The sequence below is a fragment of the Rhipicephalus microplus genome, chromosome 3 (assembly GCF_043290135.1).
Source record: "Rhipicephalus microplus isolate Deutch F79 chromosome 3, USDA_Rmic, whole genome shotgun sequence".
Taxonomy (NCBI): domain Eukaryota; kingdom Metazoa; phylum Arthropoda; class Arachnida; order Ixodida; family Ixodidae; genus Rhipicephalus; species Rhipicephalus microplus.
Window position 1 is genome coordinate 58,871,166 of NC_134702.1, and position 15,960 is coordinate 58,887,125.

The window sequence follows — 15,960 nt, forward strand, 5'->3', positions numbered from 1 at the left end:
GTGCTCTGTAATGAATGGGCCTTAAAATATTCACTCGCTGAACGATTGGCATGTTTTGACGCTTGGCGCGATTCTACACTTCCACCGTTCAATATAATGTGCGTTAAAAAAACTCTTTTGACGACATGATATTACTACTGTTATGTTTCCTTTTTCCGGAATTAGCTTCGAGTAATAGCATGCATCTGGGGTAGAAGACCCATTTACCACGCTGACGGTGTGGGTTCAATGCTCAATTGACTATAAATTTCATTATTTATTATATGTGCATCTTTCTTGATTTCTAAATCAAGAACGTGGTGACGATTTTTGTTCTCAGTAAACTACTCTGACACTGCGATTTCTTTGAAACGAGTTCTTTAATTGTACTGCCCCATCATGTGCTATTCGATAGTAAGGCACTCTCACTTCAAATGCATATCTCCCACCAGTAACAACGTCATGAGCGTAGTTGCGCTGGTTTTTTACATTGATATAAACATTGCATTTAAATTGAGTTCTGGTTGTCATGGCGTCAGAGTTCGAAGAGATATTGCACTCATATATATATATATATATATATATATATATATATATATATATATATATATATATATATATATATATATATATATATGTGTACCATATATGTACCAGGAACACCACATTATGAGAGCGACACCTTAATGACTGGTGATGTGTCACAGAACGAGCGCTAAAAATGAGCGCGCCGCCAAATTCTTGCGACAACGGGCGGGATATATATATATTTATATATATATATATATATATATATATATATATATATATATATATATATATATATATATATATATATAAATTTATATATATATATATATATATATATATATATATATATATATATATATATATATATATATATATATATATATATATATATATATATATATATGAGATCTAACAGACAGTAAGACCAAAGAATGTACAGGGAAAGGTATTAGAACCAATTGAATGTAAATAAGAAAGAAAAGTGGATGAAAAAATAACCAGCCGTGATACAACCAGCATCGAACGCGTTATTCGAAGGTCGTAGGTTCGTTTTCTGCTCACGGCTGGTTATTTTTTCATCCGCTTTTCTTTCTTCTTATTTACATTCAATTGGTTCTAATAACTTCCCCTGTACATTCCTTGGCATTACTGTCTGTTAGAGCTCATTAATATTGTGTTAAAACACGGAAAAACGAGCCCTTAGTAGGTATACACTTCTTTCCCTTATATATATATATATATATATATATATATATATATATATATATATATATAGAACGCACACAACCAAAAACAAACTTCAATGGTTGCATGGCTGAGTGAGGCATCGAGTTGAACCAATGTGTACCAGGAACACCACATTATGAGAGCGACACCTTAATGACTGGTGATGTGTCTCAGAACGAGCGCTAAAAATGAGCGCGCCACCAAATTCTTGCGACAACGGGCGGGAGAAACGCCGCGAGGTCAAAAAAAAGAAAAAAAAGAAAACAAACATCCAAGGCTCCCGGGCGCGCGCTCTCCCCGCAGAAGCATGGCTTCACAGACGAACCTCCTCACCCCGCATCGGCGGCCCAGCAAGCCCGCGATTTTTCTAGAACGAACGGGGCGTGGTCAAACCGAGTTGAATCATCCTCCGGGGAGGGCAGTCGAACCGTCTCGCACCTCTCCCCAGCCTTCGTTGCGTATCGCGCCGACGAAATGACGAGAAATTTCTGGAAGGTGGCGCGGAAGGTATTTAATCGAGCAGCCGAGACGAGAAAGCAGGAGGAGACGGAAGTGAGCGCCAGAGCGCGTAAGGATTCCGCCGTGTAGTCGGCGAAGGTTTTGGTCCGTAGGGACGAGGCCGGAGGTGAAGAGGATTTCCACCTGAGGGGTGACGACTCGAGCTACCGGCAAGAGTGTGTGTTTACCGCTATCGAGCGAAGACGCGGGGCAACAGCTGCGTGTGTGAAGCCGACGTGTTCCGGCGAAGAAGTTGAAGTTGGAAGAGTGGCCAATTGAAGACGGGAGGTTTCCTGGAAGAGAAACTTCGAGAGCTGCGGAACGACAACAACGCTGGACTTTGAGTGAGTGATTCTCGGAAGAGTATCATCTCGACTTGGGTTCCAAGAACTTTGGACTGAATAGGTTTTCTATCTCTTTAGTCTTTAAGTGTCTTGGTTGTTCAATGCATACGACTGCATTGTAGTGCGTATTGTTGTCCGAGTCCGTTGTTTTGAGTGTGGCTGATTGTACTGTGTAGTACGTTGTTTGATTGGTGACGTATTGTATGTAACAATTGTGGAGTGTGCATATTTGTGTATTGTGGTTTTGATCTGCCATTTTTGAGAATATAATATTTGTTTTGTTGATCAACTCTCGGCTCTGACTTGTTCTTTGGACCACAACCGGCGTCCGCTGGCGCGCCAAAGAGGACCACTTCTAAATTGTCCACGCTTTCGTGGTGCGGTTCAGGGGGCCAATACTTCGGCCCTTGGAATTAGCCCGGCGATCGCCTCCCTAATTAACGGGACCTGTGTGACAATTAATCTGGCGTCCGCGAAACAGGACCTTTTGGTGCACAGTGTGTCCAAAGTAGTGAGAAAGAGCCTCGAGTGTTGATAGTGCTATCGGAACGATTTTGTGTGTTGTTCAGTGTTCTCGTTGACGAGTGCAGTGGAGTGTGCCGATAGACTGAGTGAGGCAGATACTTTTTGCACGCGGCAAGGTTTTATTTGCGCGACACGATGGATCTCGAAAAGTTAGTTGCTCTTGGTGAGAAGATGGGTCTTTCTGGTGCCGAACTACGGAAGTGGGTAAGCCAAAAGGAGAAAGAGGCAGCGGAAAGGGCCAGGGAAGAAAAAGCAGCAGAGTTAGAACGAGAGAGGTTGGCAGCTGAGAGGGCCAAGGAAGAAAAAGCAGCTGAGTTGGAACGAGAGAGGTTAGCAGCTGAGAGAGCGAAGGAAGAAAGAGAGCAACAATTGAAGTTGGAGCTGGAGAGAGAAAAGCTGGCGGCTGAGAGGGCGAGAGAAGAAAGAGAAGCGGAGATGGCTGAAAGGGAGCGGCAGCGGCAGCACGAGATGGAACTCGAGCGGCTCCGGTTGCAACAGCGAAGTGAAACTCCGGTCCAAGCTAGAGTTGAAAGCAGCGAACGGGAAGATCACGGCTTCCGCTTGAACCCAAGCAAGCTGCTCGTAGCGTTTGATGAAAGGAGGGACGACCTAGACGCGTACCTCCACAGATTTGAGACGATTGCGAGGAGCCAGAATTGGCCGGAACAGCAATGGGCAACTGCTTTGAGTACTTGCTTGAGTGGTGAAGCGCTCAGTGTGTACGGTAGGCTGACCCCGACCGATGCAGCCAACTACGCAAAGGTGAAAGCTGCTTTGTTGAAGCGATTTAGATTCACTGTGGAAGGATTCCGGGACAGATTTAGGACAGGAAAGCCAGCTGATGGGGAGACGGCTACGCAGTATGCCGCCCGACTTTGCCATTATTTCGACAGATGGATTGAACTTTCAGGGACAGCACAGGAGTACGATGAGCTTAGAGAGCTCCTAATTAAAGAACAATTTCTTACTAGTTGCCACCCAAGTCTGTCGCTGTACTTGAAAGAGAGGAAGGCTGAGTCACTTGAAGGAATGCTTGAATTGGCTGATCAATTCTTGGAAGCGCAAGGTGGCACTAATTTGGCCAAGGTCAAGAAAGATGGTCCCGATGAGTCGAAGAAATTGGCTCCCGAAGAAAAGAAGCGTGCACCAGAGAGCATTCCGCGATGTTTTCTGTGCAACCGAGTGGGTTACCGCGCGAAAAACTGTCGAACGATCTTTACGAGCCCTACGGCAGTAAAATGTTTCAAGTGTGGTCAGACTGGGCACAAAGCAGACGCTTGTCGGAACGGAGTGAGTCAAACTCACCAGGTATCTTGTGTGCAAGCGGCACCCAAATCTGATAATAATGCCGTCACCGATGGATTCGTAGAGTAGAAGAATGGGGAGAAAATTCCTATTGTGGGTGCTGTAATGTCAAAATAGCCAACCGGTGTTACGAAGGGAATGCCAACGCTGCCTGGAAAGGTTGTGGGGAAGAAGATTACGGTGTTAAGAGATACCGGCAGTTCCACTGTTATCGTGCGGAGAAATTTGGTACGGGAAAGTGAGTTGACAGGCAGAACGAAACCGGTTTGCCTAATTGACCGTACGGTCCGGATGCTTCCCGAAGCAGAAATTGAGGTTGAAACCCCGTGGAATGTTACTGCTTTATGCATGACGACCCCCCTGTATGACCTTGTCATCGGAAACATCGACGGGGCGCGAGGGCCAAGTGATCCAGAATGTTTGGGAGAAGACCCGAAGATAGAGCCCCCGCCAACACAGCGGCCGCGAGATACAGTGGAGGAACATCCCATGACGGATCTCACTAGAGCCCATGGTGAAGCTGCGGCGCAAGAGACAGCGAAGGAGAAGACAATCGTGTCGAATAAGTTCACGGGCCGAGCAACCGGACTTACGTCGGCACGACCTCAACCAACCGACGGTGTAAAGGAGACGGAGTTGGCCAGCCGGGCAAAATGTAGAGGCATGATCAAGCGGGTAAATAAACAGACAGGACCCGTCGAATGTAATGACGCGTTAACGGTGTCGGAAGAGACAGCGATGGCTGAGACGACGCCTCAGATATCGTCGTGGGAAAGGGCTCGCCGAACGTGGAAACACAAGAAGAGATCGAGCGAGCACCGCAAGAAAGGGCGCAAGCACCGCTCAAAGTACACAGGATAAGTGCTGAGGTCAAAGCAGAATGTGTTTGGCAGTGTTGAGTGCCATATGTTGTGTTAATGTTGTGGTATCCCGTCTCACAAGTGTCGAAGTGTTGTGCTGTGATGTGATGTATAGTATTGTACCATTGTTGTAGTGAGAGAACTTTGTACATTTGTATTATTGGGAATGTGTGGTGGAGTGTTGTACTCATGTGCTTGTGGTTGTGTTTTCACGTGTTGTGTAATTGAATTACAATGTACAATCGTATTGAGTGATATATTGTGAATGTGAAGTGTCATGAGCGACGGATTGTGTTACAGTCTGTGAGAGTGTGTGGTGACTTTTCGCGCTCGTTTGTGTGGTTTTGAATATTATGAGATAATATTCTTAAAGTGGGGGGCAGTGTCACAGAACGAGCGCTAAAAAAGAGCGCGCCGCCTAATTCTTGCGACAACGGGCGGGAGAAACGCCACGAGGTCAAAAGAAAAAAATTGCCCGCAGCTTCCCTCGGGGGAACACTGACGAGGATGCGGAGCATATAACTGGTTAACGGGGTGTTAAAGTGCGACTTACTTGGGTCGATGGCTAAATTGGTTAACGTGTTTGTGAAATGGGGTGTTAAATTGCGACTTACTTGGGTCGATGGCTAAATTGGTTAACGTGGTTGTAGGAGAGGTGTTAAATGAGTGAACACGTACACACGTATGCGAAAGGACGGCGCTGGTCGAAGGGACGTCGATCATTGTGTTTGTGGATTCGTTGGAATTCATTTCACCGCGACCTTGGACGTCGACGCGCCGTACAAACCAACCGACGAGCGGCAACTGAGCGAGCGAGCGCCGACCTTGAGTATATATACAGCGCGACGGCGCATGCACTGTCAGCTGTTGAATGTTCTCGAAAGAGAAGCGCGCGCGCGGCACAGATGGCGACGGCGCGACGGCGCATGCGCTGTCAGCTGTCGAATGTTCTCGAAGGAGAAGCGCGCGCGGCACAGATGGTGGGCGACGGCGCGACGGCGCATGCGCGCGCGTCAGGTGTCGAATGTTCGAGAAGCGGTGCGGACGGCGCGGACGGCGCGGACGGCGCACTACAAGGCGCGAGTATAAGATGCTTCCGCATCTAAAAAAAAGGAAAGCAAACGTCCGAGGCTCCCCGGGCGCGCGCTCTCCCCGCGGAAGCGTGGCGTCGCAGACGAACCTCCTCACCCCACATCGGCGGCCGAGATAGCCCGCGATGTTTCTAGAACGAAGGAGGCGGGGCCACGCCGAGTTGACTCATCCGACGCGGAGGGCAGTCAAACCGTCTCGAGCCTCTCCCCAGCCTTCGCTGCGCATCGCGCCGACGAAATGAGGAGAACTTTCTGGAAGGTGGCGCGGAACGTATTTAATCGAGCAGCCGAGACGAGAGATCAGGAGGAGACGGAAGTTAACGCCAGAGCGCGTAGGGATTCCGCCGTGTAGTCGGCGAAGGTTTTGGTCCGCAGGGACAAAGCCGGAGATGAAGAGGATTTCCACCTGAGGGGTGAAGGCTCGGGCTACAGGCAAGAGCGTGTGTTTACCGCTATTAAGCGAGGACCTGTGGCAACAGCTGCGGGTGTGAAGCCGACGTGTTCCGGCGAAGAAGTTGAAGTTTGAAGAGTGGCCAATTGAAGACGGGAGGTTTCCTGGAAGAGAAACTTCGAGGGCTGCGGAACGACAACAACGCTGGACTTTGAGTGAGTGATTCTCGGAAGAGTATCATCTCGACTTTTGGTTCCAAGAACTTTGGACTGAATAGGTTTTCTATCTCTTTAGTCTTTAAGTGTCTTGGTTGTTCAATGCATGCGACTGCATTGTAGTGCGTATTGTTGTCCGTGTCCGTTGTTTCAAGTGTGGCTGATTGTATTGTGTAGTACGTTGATTGATTGGTTTGATTGGTGACATATTGTATGCAACTTTTGTGGAGTGTGCATTTTTGTGTATTGGTTTCGATCTGCCATTATTGAGAATATAATTTGTTTGTTTATCAACTCTCGGCTCTGACTTGTTCTTTGGACCACAGCCGGCGTCTGCTGGCGCACCAATAAGGACCACTCTTAAATTGTCCACGCTTTCGTGGTGCGGTTCGGGGGGCCGATACTTCGGCTCTTAGAATTAGCCCGGCGATTGCCTCCCTAATTAACGGGACAGGTGTGACATGATGATAGAAATTGCCTTCTTGGCGTCCTCCAGAATGAGGTCCTGTAACTAGAGTATTTCAGGCAGTACTATTTACCTTTACCAATCCGGCTGCCATGTCGTAGTCGTATCGAGCATGCTTTCTAGTCCTTCGTGACACAAATTTACACAAATAAGGAAACCGATTCGCTAACTGTACTTGCCCGGGGTGCCTGTGTTTGACGATTAAGCGCTGATGCGAGCGTTAGTGCACGCGTTGCGCAAGAGTACGCGCACGCTGCAGAAGTTGGCCGTAAGAGCTCAAGGGCTTATTCTCGAATGTTCTCTAGCCAACCTCTAGAATAAACCGAAACAAAAAGAAAACAGCGTCGTGTAGCTGCTGCCCTCTGGACAGGAAAAAAATAACTAAGCAACTACTTGTCCTTATGCTGCAGAATCGGCGCCCTTCCAGTACTTGTTGTCCCCCCAGCTTGCGCAAATTGGTTCCAAATGCCTTACACACACCGGACTTCACCCGATGAAGAGGTCACTCATCTCTGATGGTAAAGCAAGGGTAACGCAAGCTACACTTGTTTTCATTTGTCCACCAAGACTCGTTGCTACTTCCAGTCTCAAGACTGGACGCGCCTCCGGGTGAACGTTATCACATTCAGGGGTCGCATGAAGAAGATGTCGACTATCACAAGTTACGGCTGAAGGTTTTGCCGTGCGGGCTCTGTACTACCACGTTTGCTCGCTTGAAAAGGATCAGAACCCGTGAAAAGATGTTCTTTTTCTCAGTCACGTTGAGCAAGGACTCCTGGCCAAGAAGTTTCTTTCTCTGCGATGTCTAATTTGTTCTTTATGTGAACAACGTGTCTTCTCTTTTGTTACATCTTTATTTTTGCTATGGCGGCCAGCATATAGAGTTGAGCAACCACACAAGCGCAGACATATTCTCAGGGTCTGAAAAGGAATGCTTTATGCATTGCGCGCCCAACCAGAACAGATAAAACAGAACAGTCACAGGTCTCAGCAACTTTTATGAGAAATAATCTTTACACAGAAAGTATCTCATAATGAACCATTACGGGTCTCCATGCCCATATACTTTGTTTTGTATTTAGTCTCTTCCTTTTATTTATTTCTCTCTCTAGTGGGATCGCATGACTTGCTGCTGCTTAACCGGCAAGTGATTCGAGGAGGAGAAGGAGATGGAAAAGGAAGAGGTAATGTTACTACAGTGAAATTTTAAGGACCTCGAGGTGGCTGCTTGCGTTTTTTTTAGTTTGTTTAATTTCTGTATTTTTATTTCTAGGTCACGTGCTAGCATCTCGCATGTCCGTTCCGAGGGGCCTGGAAAAAGCTCTCTGGGTGGGGGAAGGCCCTCACATCCGTTGTTCATTCATCCGTCATTTGTCCGTTCATACGTCTACTCGTAGATCGTCTGTCCATCCATGTGTTCATAGCTCACGCTACGTATATACTAGACTAGGGTATGCAAATGACCGGTAATTTCTTTTATTCTTTCATCTGCAACAACCTTGAAACATTCACCTTGCGTCCTATATATGATCTATGTCAACTAAGAAAACCTCTAAAAATTATAAAATTGGCGCTTTTTAACCTTTTAAAATTGATTTTCCTCTATCAGTAGTGACAGCAAGAAAGCGTGACGGATCTGAATAGTCTTTAACATAATCCAGTACCACCGACAGAATGATCTCCCAGCATGAATAGTAAACACAGAGAGTTACAGTATACGTAATGTCTGCTTCATAGCGGCGCATTAATCTGCATCAGCACTGCCTACAGCATAAGACGACAATATAAAAGGAATGAAGTGTTAGCTAGTATATTTGTCATCCAATCTTACATCGCACAGAATGTCCAATTATGTGATTACGGTTGTCCATCAGTCGACTCCCCGTCATCCATTATAGTTTTGCAAGAATTTCGTCTGTTTATTCGTCGTAAAGTTTCTTCACAACCGAAACCCTAAATACTTTCACACATCTTCTGCAGTATCAGGTGATACTTCGCGACTTCCCAGGCACGAATTAAAGTCCAAATCAATGCACTCGCTGTAACAGATGCGCACCCATTACTGTTACAATGCCAAATTCAGGCACAGGTACTGCGTTAGTGCCTTCATCTGTAATTTTTTTTGACACCGAACACCTTACCTTCGGTCACAGCACATCGAACAGCTAGGGCCCAATTTTTTTTTCATTAAATTTTGGCCCATTGTCACCACGGCTATATTTGTGTACAAAATACTAAGGAGGTAGCATCTAATCTACAAGCGATGCTGGCACTTTTAATCTTTGGGTCTTATAAAAATTATTTCGTTGGTTGGGCAAGAACAGAGCGTTCTGTATGAAGAGTTAGCAACCATTTTGTCCTTTGTACTATGCGCTAAATGGATTCGTGGAAATTGTGTCTCTCATTGCATGTGCTTGACGCGTCTCACTGACGAAACTGCAAAGCAGGGTGAAAACGATCAACAGTTGGGCAGAAAGAAACCTGTAAAGGCACGTTACACTTTTGAGCAAAATCTGACAGCATTGACGTGGCTATGACATCCTATAACACTTGGGCACCCATTAGGCTGCATAAAGCATCAAACGCAGACAGCCTTGCTTATCGCCGCAAAAAGTGTCCCATTGATTGCACGTATAACACTGACTGAAACAACTGACTTCACCTGTATGCCTGCTTCTTTTATTTCTTTTTTTCCTCGTGGCTTTTCGGCTCAGTGTATGCATCACTCGTATGAGTCAGAGAACATCAATCACGCATCCAAGGGCACATCAGTAAACGCCTATATAAGGGCACAGAAAGTTCGTTTTGATAGTGTTGTGCGGCGCATCACGTTCCTACGTGCGTGAATAAGGCCGTTAAGTTACGTCAATCCCGACCTTCAACAGGTTCACTCATACCTTGAGTTATTCGTTATTTGATGCAACACTACGTTAAGAGATTCGTTGATAGCTTTCTCCCGCGGTCGTTGCCTTTTTCTGCCACGGATCGCATATGGCGTAAGTCTTCAGAAAGGTCGTTGGCAGCTACCAAAAAACAGTAAAACGTGGAGTGCTCCTTTTTAGCTTTATAATTTACCTCATAAAGTTTCATCTGACTTTAGCTCATCACGGTTTAACTTCGTTGAATAGGCTGGAATTTTCTTACGCATAATAAGCGTGACTTCGCACTAGGTTTGCGATGATGCCACGATCATTGCATCACTCGTGCCTCTTTACACCACCTCCTTAGTCGTCGGCAAACTATTCAATGAGAGAGTGCAGATGGATGTATACCCTCAGTATTTTTGATATCGCCGTCAGGTGAACGCCCGGCAAAAATAGTGCCCAGGGCAATTAAATAACGGAAATATATAGCTGTATCTTTAACCGGGGCTACACAGGCCACGTGGCATTGATTTCAGTGTAGAATATACGAAACCCTGCAGTCATCGTTAACAGAATTCTAAAGTACTGCTCTTTTTACTCAAAGATATCACATAGTAGTACTGTTCTTTGGCATTGACTAAGCTTATTTTTTCTGTTGATTCGATAGCATGCTTTGTCAGGGTTGATGCACTGAAAGAACAAGCGAGTTATTAAAAATTGTTTATATGCCTGTGCTGCAAGACTTGTGCATTACTAGCTGTGGTTTCCGAGGGAGTGGCTGGATAGGCACGTTTAGCTTTGCGAAAGCACCGATATATTTATATTTTTTACTATGCGTATGTCAGGTGAGCCTTTTCGCGAAGTTCACCAAAAGAAAGCAATGACGTCTAAGATGAGACGTCAGTCGCATGCGGCAAGTTTTGCTTTTTTTTTCTTTTTCCAAATATAGTGAATTAACTCTGCGTAGATATTGTCACGAGCGGTTGCAATGCACGAACCACTGAGTGACTCGCCCGGTGGGCTTCGTCTGCCAACGGGGAAATGTCACGAGCGGTTGCAATGCACGGCGCATACAGCGCGAATGAACATTTCCCCGTTGGCAGACGAAGCCCACCGGGCGAGTCACTCAGTGGTTCGTGCATTGCAACCGCTCGTGACAATATTAACACCCAGCCATAGAAACATCTCATTTGCTGCACCAGCAGTGGTACTCGACTGCTGACTCGATGGTGGCGGGATTAATTACCAGCCGCAGCGGTCGCATTCAGTGGAGACCAAATGCCAAAGGACCATGTGCTTCGATGTAGCTACATGTTGAAGAACCCCGGCAAGTCGAAATCACTATAGCCATATCACTACTTCATGTCTCATAATCCTATCTTGATTTGTAGGCGTATAACCCTACAAATTGTTCTACAATTGTTATTGTCATTACTTGCAAAAATATTTTTATAGTCGTTTGATGCTACTGATATGTACGTTCACGCATTGCTTGTTTTTATTGTTATTGTTTTACATGAGCAGCTGGTTTGAATTATTTTAACTATCATTTTTATTTTCTCCCAAATTTCTTGCATGGTTCGACTATTGTATGTATGAAACTCATCTTGAGTTTTCCATGGCTGCAGACCTGCGGTCGAAAGGATTGCGCCCCGATAATCTGTGCTAGAGAAGAATAAAGACAATTCTGGTCGATCAAGTGAGGTTGTCGTTTGCAGGTGGTCTGAAAGTACGGCCCACCAACAGATCGAGAAGTGGCATAAGCAAGGGAAGGGGAGGGGGGCAACGGGAGTTGCATGTGATTTTCCCTCTAAACTAAAGAGAAGGAATTAGCAACCCTGAAAAAAAAATGCGAACATATTATTTCAACTGTTGCGGTCTTACTCGAAACCTAGACTTGCGTCATTCACATTTGCACGTAATAAGCAAGAAGTTTTGCAACAGTGCAAGCAATTTTGTTTCGTTTGCTTCGTCCCTTTACTGCAAAAGCAAAAACAAATTATGCAGATCTCAAAGGGTGCGGATATCACGACTTATTAGTGCACATCGCTGGCCACGCTTTTAGAGTAAAATTTTTTTTCTTTCTTTATTTTTGTTTTACAAAGTGTACATGTGTACAAGAGTGTACATGGCAGAAAAAGTGACGCGGACGCAAAATTACCACACTGCACAGACGAATTTCGGAATGCAAGATAAAGGAAACCAGCGTTAAATGTTGCGTGAGCTTGCTGGTAGCGCATCTTCGGAACATTTCCTTGTAGCACACGTGAAACACAAAACGAAAAATGTATAGGCACACATAGATATACAATTTTGTGTCTGTGTGTGTGCTACAAGGAAACTTTTTAAGAACGCAGCGCGTTAGCGATCCTGGTCAGGTTTGCCAGCTTTTCAGTTTCCAGATACTTTTTGCTGCGCTGCATACACAGTGAATCCACAGGAACTCTGAGAGCAGTGACATATGCGCAAGTGCTTTGCATGTCATAACACTTAATACGACAGTGGAGCAGTCAAATATAGGGCGAATTTGAAAGATAAAAATTTTCTACCAAATGTGGCGTCGACTGCAGAAGTGTGTTGTGTTTGTGGCGGGGTTCGAAACCCAAGCAATCAATGAAATTTCCTTTATGCTTTTGTAGCTATTGCTCTCACGATCTGAAACTTTCTATTCTACTCCTCATCTCATCAAAAATTGTGTTGGTAATGGAACACCAACACCACTATCTTACTAAACCTGCGTGTTTTGTTTTACAAGTGTCGTCTCCTGCTCTTTGTGATGAACGCTAGAGCTCTGTAAGTTGTGAATCTGTACCAAGAGTTTAATTGGGGAAACGGGAGATTTATCTCGGCTTATTCCTAATTTCCCTTTCATTCTGCTTAGACGACTATTTACAAGTGCACTTTTCAACAATCACTCCTGAAAAAAAATGATAACGTCACACTAAACTCCTTCTTGCCTGGGCCTGCTGAGGTTAGCGACGCAAAGCGTGGTTCTGAAAAATGCGACAGCCTTCAAGTTGAAGTTCTCGGGTAACAGTTTCAATTCCAGCTGTCATCAAAGTAAACAAGGCGTCTTACGAGTGTACTGAGGTACGCATCGAAACATTGGAGCTGGAAACTTGTAACTTTTGACGAAGGAGGGAAATACACGCACGAGAATATGAGAAACTCATTCAAGTTCTTATTTGCGCCGTGAACCTGAAAGGCGAACGCTGATTGAAAGTTTTGTCTGAAGCAGCCTATAACCTCAGCACAGTTTAGCGGTACAGGTCGACCAGTGTGTACCGTTGTGTGGCAACGTTGACGAAAACATGTTTTTCAATCACGCTCAGACAGCTAGGCCTTAGCTACGGTGGTAAAGAGTAACAATGTGTACTTTTTCTTTCGCACTACAGCTCACCATCATTGAAGAACTTGAGCAGCAATAAACCCTTGAATGGGTTTGCATGCATGTAAACCTTTTTACATGCATGTAAAAATGCATGTGAAACCTTGAAAAGCCGTTGGAGCGCAGAGAAATCGCACGCTTGAAGTTTATTTATCAACTGTATGATAGCACACTAAACATCGATCCAACTTTGTACTTGCACCCTCCAGCCTGAGTGTCGCCGCGAATTAAACATCCATACGTTATTTTGCCCTGTTTCACGAGAATTGATGTATTCAAGCTTTATTTCTTGCCTTGTACGATTGTTGACTGGAACAAGCTTGTTTCCAGTGTATTTGTTGCTTCTGAGGCCGTTGAAGTTTTTCAGTGAAGTTTGGAACAGATTTATAGATAGCACTGTATAGTTTGTTTTCTCACACCTGTAACATCCCACGAGGGCTAACAGTAATGTAAAAAACTAACTAAATAAATAAATAAAATAAATATTCCGAGTATGTAGTGTAATACGCGAGAACAAACGTCACTTGCGCTTAGCCACGGCACAGCTCTACACAGGAACATACATGTGAATAACTGAGGTCACATATAATTTACAAAATTGATAGCAATAGTCAACCGTGCCATTAGTGCAAACACGTTAAGTATACTGCTAAATCCTGGTTTACAAACCAAAGTCCGTAGCTTATGTTCGACTGCGCATACAGAATACCCGTGTTTCTATAGCAAGTACGTTAATTTCGCTGCATTTCCAATCAGAGGGATTTATTACCACTGTATTCACAGCTAGAACATCACTTTCCACGCAAACGACCCGGGTTCGATCCCCACTGGTACCCAGAAATATTAAAATTCACTTTATTTGCATCTTTTTTTTCAATTTTTTAGTTACGCACAAGATTATGACTGTTTGCTCACAACCACGGTGTAAGAAAAATAGTTTAGGTGTGGACACTTGCTTCCTTTCTTTGTTCCTCTGGTTTGGCTCTTACCCACTAAGAAGAATTGACCAAAAAGCTGGTGGTTAATGTAAATGACTAATTAACGACAATGCAGGGTAAAATGCAAAGTGATGATTTTTTTAGCACAATATAATAATTTTGATGTAAAAAAACGAGAAAAAACTAATGACAGCTTTCAAATTACTTGGACTTGCTCAAAAGGGGTGATTTTTCAGTAGGGTGAAATAAAGCAGTGCAGTAATGAAATGCTGAATCAGGCTTAGTTTGGCAAGCGCTGATCAATGACTCAGCACTGCAATATCCTTGTAGCACAGATGAATTAGTGGAGGCTTGGGGCTGTAAAACCGCAAAGCCAGTAATCGAGCTATGATGGTTGAGTTCAGCGGAAGCCGACTAATTGCGACCGTGTGTCTTGCGCGTTCAATTTGCTAGACAAGATGGTAAGTTAGTCAGTTGGCTTAAGCTGATTTTGTTAAAATAGCGCCTTGCTATAGCTGAGGCGCAGGGAGAGGGGTGTACAAGACATGAGCATTTCTTTCCACTTGCCTTGCAACACGCTGTTTCAACGAAATGACCAGTTTGCTAGAGCATTTTCGCCCTCTCTAATTGTGCCGAAATCAAGACCAGCAGTTGTGAATGTGTCCCTTCAGTGTAATCGCCAAGCTGCTAACGTAAGATAGAGCTAAGGACGTTATGCCATACAAAACGAGCATTCCGCGAGATTGAGCTTACCCGTCATAGTTGGGAGTCCCCCCCTCCCCTCCCACACACACACTTGCACACACACAGTATTGCATATTTTTTCCTAATAATATTCACATACAATACGTCAGTATTTAGAGAGCAGTAATAAATTAAACAAAACGAAAACAAGAGAGACAGTTGGGCAGAAAACCGCTCAAGGTCTCGCAAGGACTGTATTATTCTCAGCAAAATGCATGCGCTGTTGAACTGCGGAATTTCCAGCTGTTCATAGTTTGACTGCGCGCCAGGTTTGCCGCAGGATAATCGATTTATCAGCTGCGAAGAAAGAAGAGGGCAACTTTCCAGTCACCTCCCTAATTGTTTCTTTTTGTTTTTTTTTTCTTTTGCAGCACAGGAATTTTCAAGGCACAACTATTCACGGAAGGCCTGTGATGTTGCGTAATGGTTTGTGTAAGCCTGCAACGTGTTAATGACCATCGCATCTTATATAAACTGTACTTATATGCGAGGTTAAAAAAGGCTTAGACGGAGGCAACTATCATTCGATAGTTAAGTGATGCACTAAGATATGTACCTTTCCGCATAACGTTTGTCTATCTCTTTCGCCTGAACCTCAGGATGAAGTAGGGGACACTGAAGGGTTAAATGAAAGCATCGTAGCGAGCTGTCAAGTGTGATGTGACAAAGCAGGACGTGCAGTACTTCCTTTAATTAACACATGACGCTGTATGAGAAGAGGAACAATTAAAGTGAAGGACTGCAACCTGAGGTAATATTGAGATTCGCTTTCTTGCTACAAGAGAACAGTGCGTCAGTACACATATGTTACAACTACAACGCTTTCGCTGAAAACGCCATGACGAAAATAAGAAAGAACATGGGCGAACTGCTCTCTGGTGCGGGCTTTCACTCATGGATCTCGTATCGCGGCATTGTTATGGCCGGGCCATTAGCACAACCATGTCGAAAGCATTAGGCCAGCATGTCGCAATGGTTTGTTTACGTTCGCCGGCACCCCAGCGAAGCCCTCAATATGACGAACTCCGTCCATACCACTAATAGCTGTTTGTTCCATCAGTGAAAACATCATCAGTGTTACGCTGAACGTGATTA

The 15,960-nt window shown here is 44.8% G+C and overlaps 1 long non-coding RNA gene across 1 annotated transcript in view; it reads left to right on the forward strand.

Moving 5' to 3' along the window:
• Positions 1-15,433, forward strand: part of LOC142803146 (uncharacterized) — an 84,975-nt gene extending 69,542 nt beyond the window's left edge. The window contains exons 2-3 of the long non-coding RNA XR_012894003.1: positions 8,044-8,115; positions 15,237-15,433. This is a non-coding gene — a long non-coding RNA (uncharacterized LOC142803146). The remainder of the gene's footprint in view (positions 1-8,043; positions 8,116-15,236) is intronic.
• The last annotated feature ends 527 nt before the right edge of the window (positions 15,434-15,960 follow it).